This window comes from Pituophis catenifer, unplaced genomic scaffold (genome assembly GCF_029215685.1).
Source record: "Pituophis catenifer annectens isolate HBS135680 unplaced genomic scaffold, rPitCat1.0.hap2 SCAF_2, whole genome shotgun sequence".
In the NCBI taxonomy this organism is placed as follows: domain Eukaryota; kingdom Metazoa; phylum Chordata; class Lepidosauria; order Squamata; family Colubridae; genus Pituophis; species Pituophis catenifer.
Window position 1 is genome coordinate 247,863,541 of NW_027256882.1, and position 23,520 is coordinate 247,887,060.

At 40.4% G+C, this 23,520-nt stretch overlaps 1 protein-coding gene across 1 annotated transcript in view; it reads left to right on the forward strand.

Moving 5' to 3' along the window:
- Positions 1-23,520, forward strand: part of FBXL17 (F-box and leucine rich repeat protein 17) — a 136,596-nt gene that overhangs the window by 49,418 nt on the left and 63,658 nt on the right. The gene's annotated exons all lie outside the window — the stretch shown is intronic.

Here is a 23,520-nt window from a genome sequence, read left to right on the forward strand (position 1 = left end):
GGATTGTTTGCTGCCTACAAGGTGCAATGCAGGGCAGCCCAAAGTACATAGATGGGGGGGGCATTTTGTAGTTGAGGTCTACCTATAAAAGAATACTGAAGGATTTGTTAGTTTAGTGTGGCTTTTTAAATATATTTTGGTTTTTTTTAAATTGCCTAAATGTAAAATGTATACCGTATTTTTCGGAGTATAAAATGCACTTTCCCCCCTAAAAGAGGCTGAAAATTTGGGTGTGTTTTATACTTTGAATGTAGCTTTTTCAAAGCTTTTTTTCAGCCCACTTTTTTTTAGGCACTATCAAGTGAAGCGATCTTTCATGCTTAGCCTGCTTTTCTCATTGCTGCTCCCTCCGATGATCAGCTGTGCTTTAGAAGCTGTTTTTCAGCCCTAATGAGGCGCTAGCAAGCCAAATGATCTTCCGCACTTCGCCTGCTTTTCTCATTGCTTCTCTCTCCGAAGATCAGCTGTGCTTTAGAAGTTGTTTTTTATCCCCAACCCGGTGCGCACGCGCTCAAAACCAGCGGACTAATGTGCTGAAGCTGACTAGACTAAGGACGCTAGCCAGAAGAATACCTGGTAGGCAGAATTTTTTTTTTCCCTATTTTCCTCCTCAAAAACTAAGGTGCGTCTTATTCTCTGGTGTGTCTTATACTCTGAAAAATACGGTATATACTGTAGTATATATTCTACATTTATGGGTTCAATATGCCCACTTTTAAAAAAGAGATTCTATTCCATTTATTTACTTATTTTACCAAATTAAAAAATAAAAAGTAATATATCTTTTCCCTTGAAATATTTTGAAAACATTTTTTATATTCAATACTAAGTATAGTTATTGTGGTAAACACAAATATACTAGAAAGACATTTTCAGCTATTTCTTGTTTCATAAATTGTTTTTCCATTCATAGAGGCAACTAATTATATGAAAAAGTGTTATTAGAAGAATAACACTTTTTGAGAATAGAACATTACTATCTCACTCCTTCCTCTAGCATTAGTGAATTTTCCCAACACTCATATCAAGATTCAGTATTGTTGAAATTGAAGTTTTGAGGTGATAAACATATATATCATATTTGCATGCCAAAAAGGAATACATTATATTTTTCCTTTTGCACAGAGAAGGCAATTTGTGGATATTACAGGGAAAAGAAGAATATTTTAGTAAAATAAATATAATTATATATTCTGGTGAGGAAACTAACCAGGCTGAGAGAATGTAAAGCTAAAACGGTGGAGAAAAGAGCATATATTTTGTACTTGGTAGCTGAAGGGAAGACATCTACTTTAAGGGCCAAGAACCAATTGTAAGGGGTATCTTCAAATACAGTTTTCTTTTCTGGAATTACTACTTGAAAATAATAAGATACTAATTATTCTGTAACTATATTTGAGTGTCATATTAGATTTTAGTCTGATCTTTGTAAATTTAACAACCTTGAGCTCTTTGCTAAAGAAAAAGATTCTCTATGATACCATACTAAAAACAAATTTTAATTGGATTGAATAAAATGAAATAAACATTAGAGTAAAAGTGCACAGTGCTGTATAGTAGATCTTTGCAGAGACCTTCTAGTTTCAAAGGGCCAAATATGGACACCAGTGTATTTGGAATCACTTTAAAATAGTTGCATCTTTTGGGGAAGTTGCAGGGGTGCTTTCTTTGGCTTAGACATGATTTTGGAGAAACTTGCATTTGGTTAAAGGTATCCTGATAGGTATTACAGGTAGTCGTTGCTTAACAACCGGTTGAAATTAAGTTGGTCACAAAAACATTAGTTATGACCTGCCCTCAAAGTTACACAGTAACTTTGCACAGTAACACAGCCACACACATATTACACACTCACATATGATCTCAGTTCAAGCATTTATTATTGTAAACCGCCTATAATAGTTCCATGGCGAGATAGGCGGTAATAAATTTAACAAATAAAAATAAATACATTTGGCAGCTGCTCACATTTATGACTGGTTGCAGTGTCCTATGGTCATTTGTCCACAGGTTGTGACGTTTTTACCATTTTCCATCAGAAAATGCCAAAAAAAAAAAAAATCCCATTGGATATGCTGGATTCGTTCAACAACCATATGGTTTACTTAATGACCACGTGATTTATTTAATGACCATGGTGTCTTGCTTGATGGCCATCATAAAAATGGTTGTAAAATTGAGTCAGGTCACATGGTGACCACAATGAATTATGATAAAAATTTCAAGCTCAGTTGTAGTCATACGTTGAGGACTATCTGTACATGAATGCCCTTTCTTGTAACCTGAGTTACATATTGCCCTTTGAATCAGAATGATAGTACTGCACATTAAAAGTGCATTTGTAGTAGCTTGCAGAAATATTTTTAAAAGGTCAGTAATTAAAGATACAAAAGTAGAAGATTAAGAATTTATATTTAGTCTGAGAATATTCAAACATAAATAAAACAAGGAACAATTTTTATTTGATCTGCTGAAAATTAACAAGAACAGTGGGATTAGCCTATTGAATATTGGATAGAAAAATGTCTAATTATAATTGTAATGGCCTAGGAGACCATGATATCCTTCCTCTCTGGGAGTTTTAATGCACAGGTAAGATAGTTGCTTAGTAACTTGTTTTAAGATTACTAGAAGGCTGGCTATATTTTTCCTCTTTGATTCTATATGACCATAGATGACCATAAAAGATGTTTTGTTAGCTCAAATTATGAAAATAAAATGGTAAAAAAATTTTCTCCTTTAAAGTAGTTCCCTTTTACCTTTGCTTAGGTTTGTTGGCTTAGCAATTTTCTGGTTTTGACATGGCCCTTGTTATCCATGATTTATACACAGTTTTGTACATACAGTTCAGACCTTGTTATTTGCAATGAAGGTTTTCATGTATCCAAAGGCCTTTACCTTGTTTTTATTACTTTATAGATGCACAGTGCAATAACACTGATCCATCTGAGATACGAATATCTGTACTTATAGTGAAATTTCTGTAATTTTGTCTCCTTGTGAAGCAGTAAAGTTAGAAATAGACCAACAGTTTATATTCATTATCTATGAAATTAGAATTTATGTTGCAGTATAATTATCTGAGTAATTAGAAGCAAATGGCTTTCTCTAAGTCTAAGGTATTAAACAGGTTCATGAATAATAATATTAAAGTATTATAATACTTTATATTAATACTGAGTAATAATAACAACAAGGTATTAAAATGGCTCATGAAAAGAAACATGGAATATGCATTTTGATAACAGGGCTAGGCATCAGAATAGAGTAATATTGTACAGAAATGGATCATAAGGAATTGTTTTGAAGATCAAACATGGCCTTGGTGACATTTGTTTTAAATGAGCCGAGATGGCGCAGTGGTTAGAGTGCAGTACTGCAGGCTACTTCAGCTGACTGCTAGCTTCAGTTCAGCAGTTCAAATCTCATTGGCTTAAGGTTGACTCAGCCTTCCATCTTTCCAAGGTGGGTAAAATGAGGACCCAGCTTATTGGAGGCAATATGCTAACTCTGTAAACTACTTAGAGAGGGCTGTAAAGCACTGTGAAGTGATATATTAGTCTAAGTACTATTGCTATTGCTATTAAATGTCTTGGGATTTTAGGTAAGGAAACAAGAAAGACAAAAGGGTTCCAGATTCAGTAGAGTTCCAAACAAAGATTCAAAGGAAAATTCTGCCTGCTTATATGTACATTAACTTTATGTTGACACTCATTATATGAGAGTATAATAAACTCATTTGAAATTTATTGACTTTAATTATGGTAAGGATAATTTTAGGAAACAATGTTTGATTGAAGTTTCCAGTGGGAATGGTGTATTAATGAGAGGAAACAAAACTGTCCAATGCTTTGTAGCAACTTTAGCCATTAACAAGTGCAGTATTATGTTATATCAAAACAACAAACAAATTACACTGGGTTACTGTGATATATGAAATATTGATTTATTCAGAATAAAGTGCTGGGTATTTTCCAGTGTGGTGGCAATAGACTCCAGGCATGGGTTGACTCTTGTCCTTTAGCTCTTAGATTGAGTTTAAACTGAGGACACACCTTCTGCCAATGGTCCCAGTTTCAACTCAGTCTTGAGCTCAGTCAGACCTGTTGAAGAAAAGCTCTCGTTTTTTCTTCAATACTTAGAAAAGTCAGTCAAGACTTGGAGTTTTTTGATCTCTTGTGAGGCTAGGATTGGAGACTCAGTGGAGCTGGATAAAGGAGCCTTGGCTCGAGCCGCTGTTTCCTCTAGCAAAAGTTTTTCCAGCACTAAGTGCTTGGCTATCAGGAGGCCCAAATACACAAGCCTCACTGACAGCGGGTGCCATTTTGAAAGAGCGGGAAGGGTCATTAGCCCGAAACCACTCTGAAAATAATTTGCTTGCTTGAAGGCTGGGAGCGAAGCCGAAAAGTGGACAGCCCGTGGACGGCAAGAAGCGACACCAGAGGTAGCGCAGGCATGCTGGAATGATGTGATGCAGCTAGCCTGACTTCCTGTTGGGACGGTGTTTTCTGGCTCCAATTTGAGCACGAAAAGCCGAGGGAGACAGCAGCAGCTTGGTGCGCATCTACAGAGCGCTCTCAAGGCTGCCTGCCCAAAATGGAGTGCAGACCTTGAGCAACGAAGGGCCAGAACAGAGGATTTCCCCCTGCCTGGCTGCCTGCCTCGTTCCCCCTGCCTGGCATTTTGACAGTCGCAACAGACTGCTGCAACTTCTGAAGGAACCTGCTAACTTTGGAGTGGTGAGATATATAGCAGGCTACTAAGACCATATTTATTAGAGTGATTGTGGAAGTCTGTCATTTGGAGGGGAGTTGTTGTGCATTGCAGGAGTTGATCCCTGTCAGTGCCCAAACTGAACCTTGTCTGAATTTCTAAATCCAAAAATGCAAAATGGTGTCTACTGATCCTATTAATGACCACAGGGAGGTGGATGAGGAGTACCACTCTCAAGTGGCTACTGCTCAGGGATCCAAGCGTGGATATAAAAAATCTAAAAGCGGGAATAGGGGGGCTGCAGCCAAAATAAATGCTAAAGTGCTCTCCCTTAAGAGACCCTCAAAGGCTCAGGAGAAGGCTGAAAAAAGATTGCAGAAGGCCTTAGAAAAACAGATTTATTTATTTATTTATTTATTTATTTATTTATTTATTTATTTATTTATTTATTTATTTGTTGCATTTCTATGCCGCCCAACTCCCTAGGGACTCTGGGCGGCTTACAGCAAAAAAACAAAACAATGCGAACAATATCCCATAAAAATTTTTTAAAAGAAAACATTAAAAACCCATACACTCCATTCCATGGCCGGGTCTCGCAAGATTGCCGTAGAGAGATCAACGGCCCCAGGCCTGCCGGAAAAGCCAGGTCTTCACCGCTTTCCGGAAGGCCAAGGGTGGGGGCGGTCCGGACCTCAGGAGATAATTGGTTCCAGAGAGCCGGGGCAGTCACAAAGAAGGCCCTCTCCCACAGGCCCGCCAACCGACATTGTTTAGCTGACAGGACCTGGCGGAGACCAGTTCTGTGGGATCTTACCGGTCGCTGGGAGTTACGCGGTAGAAGGTGGTCTCGAAGATAACCTGGCCCTGAGCCATGTAGGGCTTTAAAGGTAATAACCAACACCTTGAAAGGTTGAGAAAGGGGTCAGAGAAGCAGAGAAAAGGTAACATCTCAGCCCCAGAGGGGATAAAGAGATCATTGCTAGTCTGTTTTCTGACCAGGGAGCGGCGGCTGCTGAGCTGAATCTAAGTCAGGTATCGGAACAGAGTTCAGACCCATACAGTCCTTTTCACCACTACCTCAGGGTAGGGAGGTGAACAGGAGTGGAAAGGCCCCACCTGAAGCGTCTGGGTCATTAAGACAACCACGATGGCTTCTGTTTTTTTACCAGAGTCACTGCTATGGTTGAAACAAATGCAGGACAGGGTGCTGGTCAGTGACCTTAGAACCCAACAAGATTTTAATAAGGTGGTGGCTGCTGCTGAATTCACGGCGGACGCTACACTTAAATCTACCAAGTTTGGGGCAAGGGCCATTGCCGCGTCGGTCACAGCCAGGTGTATGCTCTGGCTCAAATATTGGCAAGCAGACACCAACCAAAAGTGGAGGTTAGCATCTGCCCCATTTAGGGGGACAAACTTGTTTAGGGCATTCCTAGATCCAATGTTGGTGGAATCTAGAGACAAAAGGTGAGTGTTCCCATCTCTTGCCAGGTGGTTTGACCGCTGTCCCTCACCTCCCTTTCGGAGGCCTTATTTTCATCCCTATACAGGGCCGACTTTCCAGAAATCACAAAGAGGCTTCGCCTCTAGGCAATATTACCAGACAGGACAAGGATTCATGGATAAAAATCATTCACAGCCTCAGAACAGGCGATACTTTTGGGGGGGAGGTAATCGCCCCTTTCTGAAATTGCGATGACTCCAGGACCTGCGCTCCCATTGGTGGCCAGCTAGGCCTTTTTGTAGACCAATGGGAGGAGACTTCTACAGACATGTGGGTAAGGGAGACCATAAGATTCGATCTTATTTCTTGCAGCACCTCCAAGGTTTTTTATCTGTTGTCCCATATCAAGGGATGCCTCAAAAAGACGGATCATGGAAGCCGCCATTCACCATCTGTTAGACATCAGAGCAGTAGAGACAGTCCCAGATGAGCAGAAGGGACAAGGATATTACTCCATCCTATTCGTCATTTAGAAAGCCTCAGGGGGTTACGACCAATTCTAAATCTCAAAGGCCTAAACAAGTATCTGAGGTATCGGAGGTTCAGGATGCATTCTCTCCAATCGATATTAGAGTATGTCAGAGAGGGAGACTTCTTGACCTCAATTGACCTTACAGAAGCTTACCTGAATGTTCCGATCTTAACATCTCACAGACAGTACCTGAGATTTTGCTACAATGGCAGGCATCTACAGTACAGGGCACTGTGAACATTTGGCAGTGATAGGAGCCTCTCTCAGGACCAGACCAGTCCAGATACAATGCTATCTGGATGACATTTTAGTACAGTCGTCCTCCCACAGGCAGGCAGAGGAAGACCTGCGGGTGATGGAGCGATGCCTACAAGATCATGGCTTCTCCATCTACGTGTAGAACAGTTACTTCACCCAGGTCAACTGCCTTTTACATCTGGGGGCGGTAATCGACACTATAGCATGTCAGGTATTCCTGTCACCAGACTGTTTGGAGAGCATCCGGAATTTAATGAGACAGATGCACTCAGACAGAGTGGCTTCCTTGGCCTTACTATCCAGGCTCTTAGGCAAGATGATTTCTTGCATAGGGATTGTTCCCTGGGCACGGCTACACGCCAGGCCTCTGCAGTGGTTTATGCTCTCCTTTCAGAGGTCGGGCAGGAGCAACTCACCTGTGTGGGTTCAGATTCCATAGAGTAGTATTAAGATCCTTCCGCTGGTGGTCATCAGACCTCATGAACAGGGGTTGTGTTTTCAGGGAACGGGAGCTTCTGATCATAACCACGGATGCCAGCCTGGGGGCTGGGGAGCCCATTGCCAGAATCTCATGGCACAGGGGAAGTGGTCACAGGTGGACTTACGCCAAAGCATAAATTGGAGTTGAGGATGTCCTGCTTAGCTGTCAAGGAATTCAGGAAACAGATAGCGGGCCATCATATTCTCCTCCTCACCGACAATGTGTCCACAAAGGCACACATAAACAGACAAGGGGGCACATGCTCGAAGTCGCTCATGACAGAGGCAGAGCGGCTAGGTTGCTGGGCGGAGAAGAATGTACTGTCCATCGAAGCGGAACACATTTTGGGTTCGAAAAATGTGCAAGCAGATTGGCTGAGCTGGGCCCTCATAGACCATTCGGAGTGGGAACTGCATCCAGACTTGTTGATGGAGATAATGGATTGGTTTGGTCAGCCAGTTCTGGACCTTTTTGCTTCCCTAGCAAACAGTCAACTGCCTCGCTTCTTCTCAAGCTCCGGGGTCGGAGGGGGTCAACGCCCTTCGTAGCCCATGGCCCCGGGAACTCCTGTGTGCCTTCCCACCCCTGACCTGATCCCACAGGTGGTCAGAAGGGTATTAGAAGAAAAGGCAGAGGTGATCTTCATAGTGCCCCACTGGCCCAGGCATCCTTGGTTCGCGGATCTGGTCAACCTGATGATTTGCAGACCGTGGAGCTTCCTCCGGACAGGGTGTCCCTCAGCCAGGGTCCCATCAGTCTTCCGGAGCCACAGTGGCTCCAGTTGACCGCATGGCCCTTGAATGGAGACTTTTCATGCGGGAGCAGTTCTCCTCCAGTGTGATACACACGATCCAGGCAGCCAGACGACCATCCACTACTAGGATTTATAATGCTAGGTGGAAAGGTTTTTGTAGTTGATGTACTACACGTAACATAAATCCAACCAAGGTATCGATTCCTCAACTACTGGAATTTTTCCAGGAGGGCCTGGATAAGGGATTGGCGCCAAACACTCTGCGCAAGAAGGTGGTGGCCTTGGTTTCGGTCTTGTCATATGGGACCCTGCAATCCATTGCACAACATCCAGTGGTGCGGAGATTCCTCAAGGGAGCCACAAATTTAAAACCACCAATGGTTCATCGATATCCCACTTAGGACCTGCCCAGGGTGCTATGAGCCCTTATCAAGGCGCCATTCAACCACTTTAGTTTTCTAATTTATAAGGTGGTCTTTTTGGTGACTATAACATCGGCCAGGAGAATATCAGAGGAGGATTGTTGCATCTTTCACTCCAACAGGGTAGTGTTGAGGCTGAATCCAGCCTTCATACCCAAGATTAATTCTTATTTCATAGAGTGCAGGAGTTAATTTTACTAAATTTCTGCCCAAATCCATCCCATGCCCGGGAACGGGAATGGCATACACTGGATGTGAGAAGGGTACTGCGTATTTATATTAAATGAACAGCGACCTCCGTAAAATGGAAGCTCTTTTTGTCTCGTTTCAACCAGCGACTATGAGCCAAACGTTACGGCATCAACGGTTGGCAGATGGCTTCGTGCGATCATTGCCAAGGCTTATGACTTATAGGTGCTACCACGGCCTTGGGCACTCATGTCGCACTCCACCAGGAGTGTAAGGACAGCCAGCTTTGGTATGTCCCATGCCTAGAGTCTTATCACCACCACACTGGAAAAGGGGCATTGGTCCTACCTGATATGCTCCTTTTCGGGGTGTGGCGATAGCTTCCAGCCCCACCCTGAGGAAGAACTGGTCCAGGGGATCCTTGGGGTGTTGTTGCAGATTCAGCATTATAGGACATTGCAGTGACATCATCGAAACTGGGACTTTTGGCAGAAAGTGTGTCTTCAGTTTAAACTCAGTCTAAGAGCTAAATGACAACTTAGCCTGGAGACTATCGCCACACCCCGAAAAGGAAAGTATCAATGCCCCATCTAGATCAAGTTACTAATACTGTATAAACCACCTCAAAAGGTGCTTCATGAAACACCCTTAGCACAACTTAGAGAAGTTGCTTCTCTGGGTCTCAAAGCATACACGTTTATTAAGCATAAAAAAGTAAGTAGAGCTGTTTACTGGCCTCTTTATTTTTCAACATTTGTATTAACTCCACAGTCAAGTACTTGCTCAATGCAGCTCTCATTCACTTAAGGTATGGTAGCCAGGAAAAAGTTTATCTGCATTATTTTATATAAATGATGCTGCGATTCTGTTACAGACACCAATCAGCCCCAGGGAAACACTGAAGATTTTTTTCTCAGTACTGTATTGATAGCCATCTTCTGATTAAATACAGAAGAAAAACAGTCATATTTTCTGAAAACTCTATGATGAGTAATTGGAACTTGAGCATGCTAAGTGCTTTACGTTCCATATCTTGTGCAAGAAGTGATTCCAAGCTGCACTTTCCCCCCACAAAACAAGACTTTTTTTCCCTACAGGCATCAAACAATTTAAGGCTAAGTTATGCTAAGTTAAGATTCAAATTTCAAATTTGAGTTTACCGACAATTATATTATTTATTTATTTATTTATTTATTTAATCTCTGTGCCACCTGACTCCCAGCGATTCTAGATGGTTTACAAAATGTTTAAATTAAAATAAAAAGTAGAAAAGGGGGTTTCAGTCATGCTTGCCAAAGGCTTAGGCGAATTATATTCACATGTAGAAATGGTGCATTTTCAATTCCTGCGTTTTACTATGTTCTTAACACTGTCTTGTATCTGAATGGTGGGTTTTTCTCAGGTGGAGATGTTTGTTTGACTTAACTTTTGCCCAGGGATTTCACTCTTACAAACAATTCTAGATAAATTTCACTTGGCTTGAAAGATGATTCTGATTAGATAAACTACTGATTTATGGCCTAGAATCCTTGCTGTTTTTGGTTCTCAATAAAATTAGGATGCTTTTTAAAAATAATAAACTAGACAACCCATGACCCTTGGTTCAACATTTCAGAGATATTTCATTACAAGATTCCTCAATGCCTTGAATAATGGCAGAGCTGCTAATGTACTGCTTTCACTGGAAAATTTAATAATTCAGGGAGATATTCCGATATATCTGCCTTGAAAGTAGCTCATGCTGAACTGCATAACATGGTCAAACATTGGCATTTGATCATAGGAAATGTTTTATCATGTTTTGTATTTATGCTTTATGATCATTTTTATGTTGCTCTGTTGAGAACACAATTGATTGTATATTGTAAATGATTTTATACATAGGTATGGGACTATTTAGTTCCTATAATAAAGTTATAAAATAATATTTAATAGATGAATTTTTTTCATTCTCATCCTAAATTCATCTATAACTAAAGATTGGCTTTTAAATGTTAAAAATTTAAACTTGTTCTTACATAACAGCAAATAACTTTGCTTCAATGTTCTGTACATTTTTATAACACAGCATTTTATTACATGCTGCAGTATAATTTTTAAATAGCTGCTGACCTCTAAAGGGTTCTAAGCTGTTTTATGTATGTTTGCATTTTGCCGTTGTGACCCTAAGTAATTCTCCTTAATAAAAGAACTATTCATAATACTTCATCTTTCTTTAAGAAGCTTTGTTTTAAAACATCTGTGACTTCAAGGCAAATGGGGGAAAGTGAAAATTAATTTATTTTTATCTAGAGCTAAAACATGTCCATGCAAGAAAGCTTTGAATTATTTTTAATGGGTGAGGAATACTAGTTTTTCATCAGGATGAGCAAACATGTTTCACAGATGTTGAGCAATAAAAAGCATCCTTAATGTAGTTTATTTGAAAATGATTTACTAAGGCAACCATACTTATACTGGCTGTATTTTTTCTAAATATTTAGACAGAATATGCATAATTTGGGTAAAGAAATAGCAATAACAATTTATTGAATTACATCTAAAGACAATGGAAAATGTTCGTGAATTTGATATTGACTTTAGAATACAGTAGTGATGACAAATGTTCGTACATTCTCCTTTGTTTCCCCTCGGAATTGTGGTTGTAAAATTGCTCTAAGGGATTTCATAGGATTGCTTCAGTTATTTGGTAAACTATTCATAGTTTATCCATGGCAGATGTGCTAATATTTGATTGTGTAAGCAATTTTGGGTTGAGATCAGCATGACATGGTTTGTAGGTACGTGTTATTCTTCTAAAGCATAGCAGTGGTTAAACGCAAGAATGCTTGCATTATGGCAAAATAATGAAAATAAAATAGTAATAAAATAAATGTTAATTTATTAGTTTCTTGATTGCTTGAATTAAGAATTAACTAAGACCCAAGAATTAAGAATTTTTTGAATTGAGAACAATATAACTATTTTCTTCCAAAAGAGAATCCCAGAAATAGCATTGCCTGCATTCGTGCATGAATGAAAAACAAGCACTACTGCTTTCATGCTTCAAACTGGGAAAACATCTCTTAACATCTTTTGTCCTAAGGCGCATCTTCAGTACCATACAACTTAAAGGACAATAGTTACTTCCTAGTTCCAAAAGAGGATGTAAGTTTATAGTAGTAAGAGCCTTATTTTTTTCTAAGCAATCAAAACTTGTTCAGTTCTGGTTCCAGTTTGCATCAGGACTTCCTAAGTCTGCTGTTGATTCTAGAATATTGTTGGAACAGCAAGTGGCCAGGTGAGGGGGCACATTCTAAAAGACAAGCAGTTGCTGCAGCATGATGGAAGCCCTGTCCCTTTGTGTACACATTTAACTGATGATAACAGAGATACAGAAGAGGTAGGGCTTGGATTGCGTTGCTGCCATCACCATCTTCCACCCTTCCTTTGCAGATGTCACTAGGAATTTATAATTACCAGATGTTGAGAACCACTTTCTACATTTTAATTATCCCTTAGTTGGCTATGTTTTGTACCTGAACATCTGCAACCTGTTAAAGACTTTTAGCATGCTAGATTTCTTTGTTCCTATGGTTTACAGCCATTAATAGGATATTCATAGTTCGTTTACTTTTAAAAATTGATTAGCATCATACTGATCAGCAGATGCTCCAACTTCATATTCCTACTTGGTTTTTACATGTTTTCCCTTATTATTCCAGTGTGTTTGCTAAGATTTAATTTTGTCCCTGACTCTAAATTTGCATCAGTGCCATGTTTTCCTGAAAATAAGACCCTGTCTTATATTTTTTTGAACCCTGAAATAAGAGCTTGGCCTTATTGCCATGCGCTTAAAAGCCCATTGGACTTATTATCAGGGGATGTCCTATTTTGGGGGAAACAGGGTAGCTAAGTTCTTCAGTTGCAAGATACATCTTTCAATTAATAGTTATCAATTTTATAGTGTTTGACTAAGAATAATACTTCATTCATTTTCTCCAGATTTCGCCTTTCCTTCCAACAGGGACAGGTTTCAGTGTGTTCCTGTATATAACAGAGAATCCATGTTTACAGGTAGTCTTTGATTTACGACTACAATTGGGACCAGAGTTTGGTCGTAACTCATGATAGCCATAAGTCAATGTACTCATATGACTTACAACAATTTTTGTAGGTGGTCAGTAAGTGAATCATGTTGTAAGAATGAACCATTCTTCTAGCTTACAACAATTTTTAAGGTGGTCATTAAGTGAATCATGTTGTAAGAATGAACCATTCTTCTATATGGGCATTTTTTTTTTTGCCAAAAACTGGCAAAAAGCACCAAAAGCAAAAAAACATTGCTAATCATGATCACATGACTACAGAATGCTACAAATAGTTGCAAATGGGAGTGGGTTACCAAGAGCCTGAAATGTGATCATGTCACTAGGTCCAGGGTGCAACATTTTACATGACCATAAGCGCTTTATGTGCTGTAAAGTTCCATTTCCAAATGCCTTCGTAACTGTAAATGGTTGTTAAATGATCAGTTGTAAGTAAAAGACTACTTGTAATAGTATGCAGAAGTCTTTGTGATAGATCCAAAAGTGCTTTTCCTAAAGACTTTCTTGGTTTTTTTCTTTGAAAAGATTTCATTTCTCATCCAAGAAGTTTCTTCAGTTCCTTCTTTGTGACAGAATTGTGAATACTGTGATAATCTTGATAACTCTATATGTCCTTTCAAGTTGGCCTTAAAAGTGGTCAGTGATCTAAACTGTGGCAGAGAGCAAATTTTAAGTTAACTAGAAAAAAACCTGTGTTAATTGCTGTTATAAATAATTAAATGAACCTTAAAACCCATAATCAATTAGAATTAACAATCTAAATATTATGAGTTATATTAAAAAAATAAACAATTACGTTCAGAGGGGGAATTGATGGTGGGTGAGTGGAAGGAGCCCCTACCAATCAATGGCGGCAGTAGAGGAAGGTATGTGTGAACGTTAATGTGTATGAATGAATGCACTGTATGTGAGTTATTGTAATGAATGGAAGATTATGGCTGGGTAGGCTGATGATGCTGAGAGCTACTGAAGTTAAAGTGCCGTGGCTGCTTAGTTTATCCTTCCAGAGATGGTTGGAGAGGACAATGGGAAGATCCCAGTCTTGAGCCTAGGTTGCATGGATTGGAAATAGGACTGCTGTTGGGAGATGGAAAAGAGCCATAATATTATGGTGGTGATGGGCATGGAGAGAGAGCCTTCTCTGTGGGGGCACCTGCCATCTGGAATGAGCTCTCCCCGGAGATATGGAGGATCCCAGATTTACGCACTTTCCGCCGCACCCTCAAAACATTTTTATTCCAGCAGGCTGGTCTGGCTTGACTCTCCCTTTTAATTTGCTTTTAAGTTTTATACAAATTGGGTGTTTTTAAATTTGTTTTTTTTTTGGGCCAAAATTATTTAATGTACTTTTAAATGGTTTTTAACTTTTGTATGATGTATTTTTATCTTGTGGCTGTTCACCGCCCTGAGTCCTTCGGGAGTAGGGCAGTATATAAATTAAATTAAATAAATAAAATAAATAAATAAATAAATAAATTATACTGGTTTTGTGTTCCAATTCTTTGGTCTCAGCCCTTGTACTTGTACCCTTGTACTTGTACTTGTGCACTTGTACCCTGTCAGCAGATCTTCAGCAACTCTGACTTTCAGCTATTTCTACTGAATTTCAAGTCAGACTGCAATAAGATCTGTCTTATCAATGATTTAACTATTGATAAAAAGCACAACCTAGCATGTATTACTGAAAACAGCCTGGAAGGGCAGGTAGCCATTTTAGAGATGAGTTTTGGATATGCTATCAGCCAAGATCTGTGTTAGGGGTGGGCAGTGTGATGATTGTCATCTGGGAATCTCTTATAGCTTTCACGGGCACTGCACCATAGATCACCAGATGTGAGACCCTGTTCATTATGTTGGGCCCTGCTGTGTAGCATCCTCTTTGCTTAAACTCTGTGACTCCATTCTTGGTTGGCAGTGGAGTTCCCCAGACCTCTGGGGACTTCAGTCTGTCTTCTCTAAGAATGGGGTTTGAGGTGACTCAGGAATTGTCATGCCCCCGTTGGAGCCTGAATCTGCAGATTCAGTCGGAACTGGAGCCGATGGAGATCGAGTGGTGGCTTTGTTGGCTTCAGAGGAAAATGGGAAAGAGCAGACCCAGTCAGGCCAGGGCTTTTCAGGATTGGGATGGCTTGTAGGCAGGGAGGAAGGGAGGCAGGATGACCAAGAGAGGCTAAGCAGTGAACATGAGAGACAGAGCTCAGGCGATGAGCAAGGACCACCCCTCCGGATCTTCGAGCATGGAGAGTGGAGAGAAAGTGAGAACAGCGCAGACTGAGCCAACTGCTTGGGAGGGAGAGTGCCCCACCCCTCTTCACAAGGCACACCTGGGAACTGAGACTTAAGAAGATGCTGTGGGGAGGGGCATTTGTCGGGAACAAATGCTGAATTCCTGGAGTGTTGAGTGCCGACGTTTGAACTTTCCTGGATTCCTTGCATTCTTGCTGGATTTCTGGATTACTTGCCATGCTCCCTTGCTTCCTGGACTCTTCAACTTGCCCTGCTGGATTTCTTGCTGTGCAGCCATGGTGTTCCCAGTGTTGGGTTGGACTATTTGCAGAGGCTGCTGGAGGTGTGTGTGTGTGTGTGTGTGTGTGTCATCACTTTGCTCTGGGACTTGCCAAAAACGTGGGAACTTTGGGGAAATTTGGAGCAATAAAGGGATGGTATGAATCACCAGCTACCTATGATATCTCTGTGCTGTGCCCCAGGTCATCACAGGAATTCATGACAACCATGGACATATCCCAGATCATCCAGATCCTGACATGGGATAGTTAGTTCATACATCAGATCTTGTATTTCAGTTGGAATAGTGTCTGTATAATCTGAAATTGGAGGAGCTCTTGGTGTCTTTCTTATCATATTAGATTTCCATGGGATTCTCTAGTGCCACTATCCACTGCAGGGAGGCTCCACCTATTGTATTTGTCCACGTCCAGTGACTGAATGGACCTGGATGGTTTCTGAGGGAGCTGGTGATTATTCCTGGTAGTTTGTTGCATGGTCCAGCTGAAGCCTTGGCTGCTGCTTGGAATAAAGGAATGGCAGAGATATTTGATCAGATTGCATTCATGCGGTCTTTCCTCTCTCAGGGATTGGGTTGCTCCAGGGTTGAAATGCTCTGAAGTCTGCTACTAGTTTGCACGCCTACATGCACAAAGTGAACCGGTAAAAAAAAGTTTTTTTAAAAAAGTTCCGATAATCAGCTGCGCCGTGCGATCTTGGGAACTTTTTTTTTTTAACTTTTTAAAGCATTTTTTTACTACCGGTCCCAGCGAACCGGCAGTAAAAAAATGCTTAAAAAGTTAAAAAAAAAAGTTCTGACAATCAGCTGTGCAACCTAGAAGCAACCTAGAACCAAGGAGAAAATTTCTATCAGTAAGAACAATCAACCAGTGGAACAAATTGCTTTCAGAAATTGTGGGTGCCACATCTCTTGAAGACTTTTAAGAAGACTGGACAGCCATTTGTCATTTATAACATAAAAAAGGTTGAATCTTCAAGCAATATGACATGCTAAGCATCTGCCAGTTCAGAAGAGCAGGGAAGCTCCAAAAAAATAATAATAAAAGTATAGTGCCAATGTTAGAAGAGGGTAGATGTGACAGGAGAAAAAAATTAAGGCAGGATTATAAAAATGCACAAACCAACATTTGAAAAAGCAAACATGAATAATTGTTTTTGTACCACTCCTGAATATTAGCCACAGTTAGAATACCCATTTGTGAATAAGAACATAGAATTAATGTGTACTAGAAAATCTGACCAATTGGGTCATCATTTTAGAGATATTTCTTTACAAGATTCCAATGTTTTCAACAGTGACAGAGCCCCTAATACACTGCCTTCACTGGAAAAGTTGGGTACTTCAGAAATGTATCTGCCTTGAAAATAGCCCATATGGATCTGTACAGTACAGTCAAACATCAGCATAGGAAATGTTTTATGACAGTTTGTATTCTGTCATAAATTATTTTATCATAATTTTATATCATAACATGTTTTATAAAATTTGTCAAATTTCAATTCCACAGGACTTATGAGTTCCAGATTTTGGATTGTGTGAGTTAGCCCATTTGACGTACTTTGGTTCAAAAATCTATGATGTACTATTTCACTGAATTACAAATTATGGGAATAAGAAATTTGTTGAATATGATCATTCCTGAGTACAAACCTCACAGAAAGGACAGAGAAGGATGCATTGGGGATGGAGTCAATCATAATAGAGCTGGAAGGGATCTTGTAGGTCTTCTAGTCCAAACACCTGCTCAAGCAGGAGACCTTATACCGTTCCAGACAAATCACTGTCCAGTCTCTTCTTAAAAACCATCATGATGAAGCACCCACAACTTCTGAAGGCAAGCTGTCCCACTGGTTAATTGTTCTCACTGTTAGGAAGTTTCTCCTTAATTCCAGGTGGCTTTTCTGTTTGGTTAATTTCCATCCATTACCATAACCCTAACCCTAACCCTCAAATACTGGAATGCTGCTATTAAGTCACCACTACTACTTCTTTTCTCTAGACTAGCCATACCCAGTTCCTGCAACCATTCTTCATATGTTGTAGTCTCCAGGTCTTTAATCATCCTAGTTGCTCTTCTCTGCAACTTAATTAATTTTTCCATCTTTTTTATAATGTGGTGACAAAAACTGGATGCTGTATTCCAGGTGTGCTCTTACTAAGGTTTTATAAAGCAATACTAACACTTCATGTGATTTTGATTGTATGCCTCTGTTTATACAACCAAGGATTGTATTCACTTTTTTGGCTGCTGCCGCACACTGCACTCCAAGTGACTAACACTCCAAGGTCCCTCTCAAAGTTACTGTTTATGAACCATGTTTCATTTAATCTGTACTTGTACCTTTGATTTTTCCTGCCTAGGTGTAAAGCCTTGCTTTTCTCCACATTAAATTTCCTTTTGTGGGATAGGGCCCATTCATTGTTCTATTAATGTCTTTTTTGAATCCTGAGCTTGTCTTCTGGGGTATTGGCTATTCCTGCTAGCTTAGTGTCATCTGCAGATTTTATGAATCCCCCTTCTATTCCCTCATCGAAATCGTTTATGAAGATATTGAAGAGTACTGGGCCTAAGACGGAACCTTGCTGTACTCCGCTGCTTACTTCCCTCCATGTAGACCTTGTACCATTAAGAACTACTTGTTGAGTATGGTTTGTCAGCCAGTTACAAATCTATCTGGTAGTAATGCTGTCTATCCCACATTTTACTATCTTATCAAGAAGTAGGTTGTGGTTTACTTTGTTGAATGCCTTACTGAAATTTAAGTATGCTATATCCACAGCATTTCACTGGTCTACTACAATCTGTTCTCATTTTATGACCACATCAATTAGCAACAAATTCCATTCCTAATTGTGATCACAAGTTGAGAACTACATGTATGTATTAGAATTGTAAATATATACATGCACACAGATACACACACAGATTCATGAGCAGAAACTGATTTGCTAAAGACTCACTAAAGAGTATAATTATAGTTCTAGTAAAGTGTATCCGTACTTATTTTCCTAGAATTTCCTAGAATGTTAGCTGGCATATTTACCCAGAACATGACTTTGTTATAAAGTGTTATTTTTCTACTGTGAACTATATCAGCTATCAATCAGTGAAATTTAATGGTGAACTTGTTGATAATTAAGTGAAAGATTGGCAAGCAGGGTTTATTGGTATCTCTTTGAGTCTTTATATACATGCTATAAAATTTTGTATGAGACATTGGTATACGCAGAGAAACTACTTTGTTTTATTGATTGTCATGAATATTTGAATAAGATTTCTTTGCCTCTCTTTCTCATAGGCTTTGTGTTGCTTTTTTCAGAAATTTAGGCCCTAAATTTCTGCTTAAGCAGTATCATTTTGAGTATTTTTGCATTGGCTGCTGTATAAAAGCATTATGCTATATAAAAACTACATTATATCAAGGTAGAGAAGCTTCTGCTTGAGCACAAAGAAAAACGGTATTAGTCACATTAAAGGTAGTGCTGAACTGCAAATGGAGGCTCTTATCAATGAATCAAATGAATTTTGGAAATGCTTGGCTAATTTAAGTATTGAATGGTGGGGACTGGGGTTATTTCAACAAAGTTTCTGAATTTCCTCTGCATCAAGAGTACATACCCTTTCTATTTCATTTTTATTCAATTTTATTGCTACTTTGTAAACAATGTTGAGATAAAATATTCATATATTTAAATTATTGTCAATGTATTATAATATTTTGACCAACTGTTGAATGACATCTAGATTTTAGTTCAAAATGATGGTGTTCTGAAATTGAATATATTGAAAATAACTCCTTTGGGACAGTAGAACATGAATTAGCACAAAACAAGTTAATCCACAGTAGATTATATTGCATAATGTTCTTCTACCAGAGAGAGATCTTTGAGGTGACCATCACCCACCCATCTCTTTCATGCCTGGTATATATTATAAAATTAGGGACCATTTACAACAAGGATCTCCAACCTTGACAACTTTAAAAGATGGAAAAGATGAGCATAATTTGATAAAATTCACATAGAGCTAAAAGTTCAAAAGATAATTGGAGTATGGAATGAAATTGGAATGAATATCATGTTACAGCTTGCCACTAAGAATAATCAGGTATGCTTGGGGTATAAGTCCAGGAAACATTTTGGCACAGGGTATGAGCCTAAATACTTTAATTTTAAAATCTGTAGCTACAAACTCTAAGGAACAAAGAAAATGAGTTTTTATAGATGCCTGAATCTAAATCACAATATTATAGTATTATAATATGAGTATTCATATTCAAGGAGGGTAAAGGAGTTTCAGAACTGGCATGGGTGCCCTCATACCTGTCGGCTGCCTACCCCAAATCAGAAGCACTCCTGTTCCCTTGGGTCTATGACAGCTCACTGTGACCAACTAACCACCACCAGTTTGCCGCTGCCAACTGACCACAGGACAGCTTGACATGGCCAAATCATCATGTTCTGTCCCCCCACCTCACATAGGCAGACACACAAGCAAAAGATGTCTACCAGTAATTTATTTTTACAAGCCGACCTGAATCCTTTGGCAGATAAAAGTGCTGGCAGCTACTTTCCGAATGCCTGCCAAGTTTCTTATCACCTCTAGAAACAGGAGTCAGCGTATCTGTAGTCTGTTGCTGGGGCAACCAAGAGTTCACAAGGCACAAAAGAGTAGTCAGAAGTCATTCACAAAGTCCAAGCCTTAATTCCGAAAGATATCCCATCCAAAGCTCACGATATGCAGTTTTTGTCCATTTCAGAGCCTGCAGAGCAACCCCACCCACTTTTATTCCCTGTGGGGCATGGCTCAGTGACTCAGCAATCTCTGACCCTTCCACACCTCTTCCTTTGCTGCGCTCGCCTCTCCCTCCAATGCTGCCTGGGATCAATCCAAGATTGATCTTCATCACTCCCTATTAGTGGGTGCTCCAACATGCCTTCCTCCTGGCCTTCAGCTGGACCCTGAGGCGTTGCCAGAAAGGAGGGTCCTGGAGAGGGCCCTTGTCAGTTCCTCCCCATCACTTTCAGAGTCATTTTCCTCTGTGAGGACAGGCTCGGGAGCCGGAGTCACAACACATCATGGGGACAACTTGCCATGGGAGCCGGGCAAGCGAGCAATGGACAGAGCATGGGGTTTGGTGAGCGGGTGGGTTGGCAGAGCTCATGGTGAGAGGATGGACTGCGCAGGTAGCCAGAGGTATAGCCGAGTGGGTGAGGAAGCAGTGGACAGAGTGTGCAGAGGTGCAATGGGCAAATGAGTGGATAGGTGGGCAGAGCACATGGCAAGAGGATGGACCACATGGGCAGCTAGAGGGAGAGTCAAGTGGCAGGTGAATGAGCGGTGGGCAGAGTGCATGGGATACAGTGAGAGCTGCCAGCAGCAACAGTAGCTGGAGCCACAGAGCATATGCACCATGCAATAGCAGCTGCAGCAGCCTGCCTGCCCACTGGCCAGCTGGTGCTCAGTGCAAGTTGGTGTCAGTCACAGCAGGGCATGACTGATACCAACTTGCGCTGAGCACCAGCTGGCCAGTGGGCAGGCAGGCTGCTGTGGCTGCTATTGCATGGTGCATATGCTCTGTGGCTCCAGCTACTGTTGCTGCTGGCAGCTCTCACTGTATCCCATACCCTGTCCCATGCCATGCCATGTCCAAAATGCCCTCATCCTACCTAGTGCATCTCATGAGTCCATGTTCATCCTCGCTTGGTGGCCAGCAACCCTCCGCCACCACCGCCATCCTGGACTCCATTCAGAAGAGTCCAGGGATGGGGGTGGGGGTGGGGGTGGGGGTGGGGGTACCGGCATTGCCATGGGCTTGTCAGAGGAAACCAAGCAAGCAAAATAGTAGGGCAAACAAGAAAAGACATGCTTTGTAAGGAAAATAAGCAGAAAAGATTGTCCCTGCGGTGAGTTGACTGTATCAAGTTACAGTTATGCTCATAAGTTTACATACCCTGGCAGAATTTATGATTTCCTGGCCATTTTTCAGAGAATATGAATGATAACACAAAAACTTTTCTTTCACTCATGGTTAGTGTTTGTCTGAACCCATTTATTATCAATCAACTGTGTTTACTCTTTTTCAATCATAATAACAACAGAAACTATTCAAATGACCCTCATCACAAGTTTACATACCCCAGTTCTTAATACGGTGTATTGCCCCCTTTAACATCAAAGACAGCTTGAAGTCTTTTGTGGTATGTGTGGATGAGGCTCTTTATCTTCTCAGATGGTAAAGCTGCCCATTCTTCCTGGCAAAAAGCCTCCAGGTCCTATAAATTCTTGGGCTGTCTTGCACGTTTGAGATCTCCCCAGAGTGGCTCAATGATATTGAGGTCAGGAGACTGAGATGGCCACTCCAGAACTTTCACTTTATTCTGCTGTAGCCAATGACAGGTCGACTTGGCCTTGTGTGCAGGATAATTGCCATGTTGGAATGTCCAAGTATGTTCCATGCGCAGCTTCAGGGATGATGAATGCAAATTGTCCTCCAGTATCTTTTGATAACATACTGCATTCATCGTGCCATCAATTCTGACCAAATTTCCTGTGCCTTTGTAGCTCACACATCCCCAAAACATCAACGATCCACCTCCGTGTTTCACAGTAGGAATGGTGTACTTTTCATCATAGGCCTTGTTGACTCCTCTCCAAATGTAGCGTTTATGGTTGTGGCCGAAAAGCTCAATTTTGGTCTCATCACTCCAAATGACTTTGTGCCAGAACATTTGAGGCTTGTCTCTGTGCTGTTTGGCATATTGTAAGCGGGATACTTTGTGGCATTTGTGTAGTAATGGCTTTCTTCTGGCAAATCGACCATGCAGCCCATCTTTCTTCCAATTCCTCCTTATTGTGCATCTTGCACCAGCCATATCACATATTTTCAGAGAGTCCTGTATTTCACCTGAAGTTATTTGTGAGTTTTACTTTGCATCTCGAACAATTTTCCTGGCAGTTGTGGCTGAAAGTTTAGTTGGTCTACCTGACCGTGGTTAGGTTTCAACAGAACTTCTTGATTAGAGTTTGAACACTGCTGATTGGCATTCTCAATTCCTTGGATATCTTTTTATATCCCTTTCCTGTTTTATATACCTTTTCCTGCAGATCCTTTGACAATTCTTTTTTTTTTTTTAATTTGATTTATATGCCGCCCTTCTCCGGAGACTCAGGGCGGCTTACAATGCGTTAAGCAATAGCCTTCATTCTTTTGTATATTTTATACAAAGTCAGCTTATTTCCCCCACAAACTGGGTCCTCATTTCACCTACCTTAGAAAGGATGGAAGGCTGAGTCAACCTTGAGCCTTGCTTTCCCCATGACTCAGAATCCAGAAACAGCACTGGATGAAGGATGCAAAGGTCTGTCAGGATGCCAGAAACTCATTGACCTTTTATACACACACACTAATTACATCCAAACAGATCACAGGTGAGGATGGTTACCTTTAATAGCCATTCACACCTCTTTGTGTCAACCTGTGTGCATGTTATCAGGCCACAATTACCAGGGTATGTAAACTTTTGACCGGTGTCATTTGGGTAGCTTCTGTTGTCATTATGATTGAAAAAGAGTAAACACAGTTGACTGATAATAAATGGCTTCAGCCAAACACTAGCCATGAGTGAAAGAAAGGTTTTCGTGTTATCATTCATATTCCCTGAAAAATGGCCAGGAAATCATAAATTCTGCCAGGGTATGTAAACTTATGAGCACAACTGTATCCTTCAGTGAGTTGGCAGCAAGCTAGCGGCTAGTTGGTTGCGCTGAGTTGTTCCATTCCGTGTTCCCTTTGGTTTTTAATACCTCTAGTAACTCTTCCCTTTCCTGTTTTATCCCTTTCCTGTTTTATACAGTTAAACTACCTTGAACTGTATTTTAAGTGTTTTAAATTCCCTCTTATATATATATTTTAAAGTGTTTTAAATTCCCTCTTATATATATATTTTTGCTTCAAATGAAAGTTTTTCCAATTTTTGAATTTATTATTTTTAAATTATTTTTAGAGTTTCATGCCTTTATTTAAAAGTGATTTTTTCCTTACCTTAAAGTCTAATTTCCTCAAGGAGGAACAATTGTATGGAAGAAAATAGCCTGTTTTTCAGCAT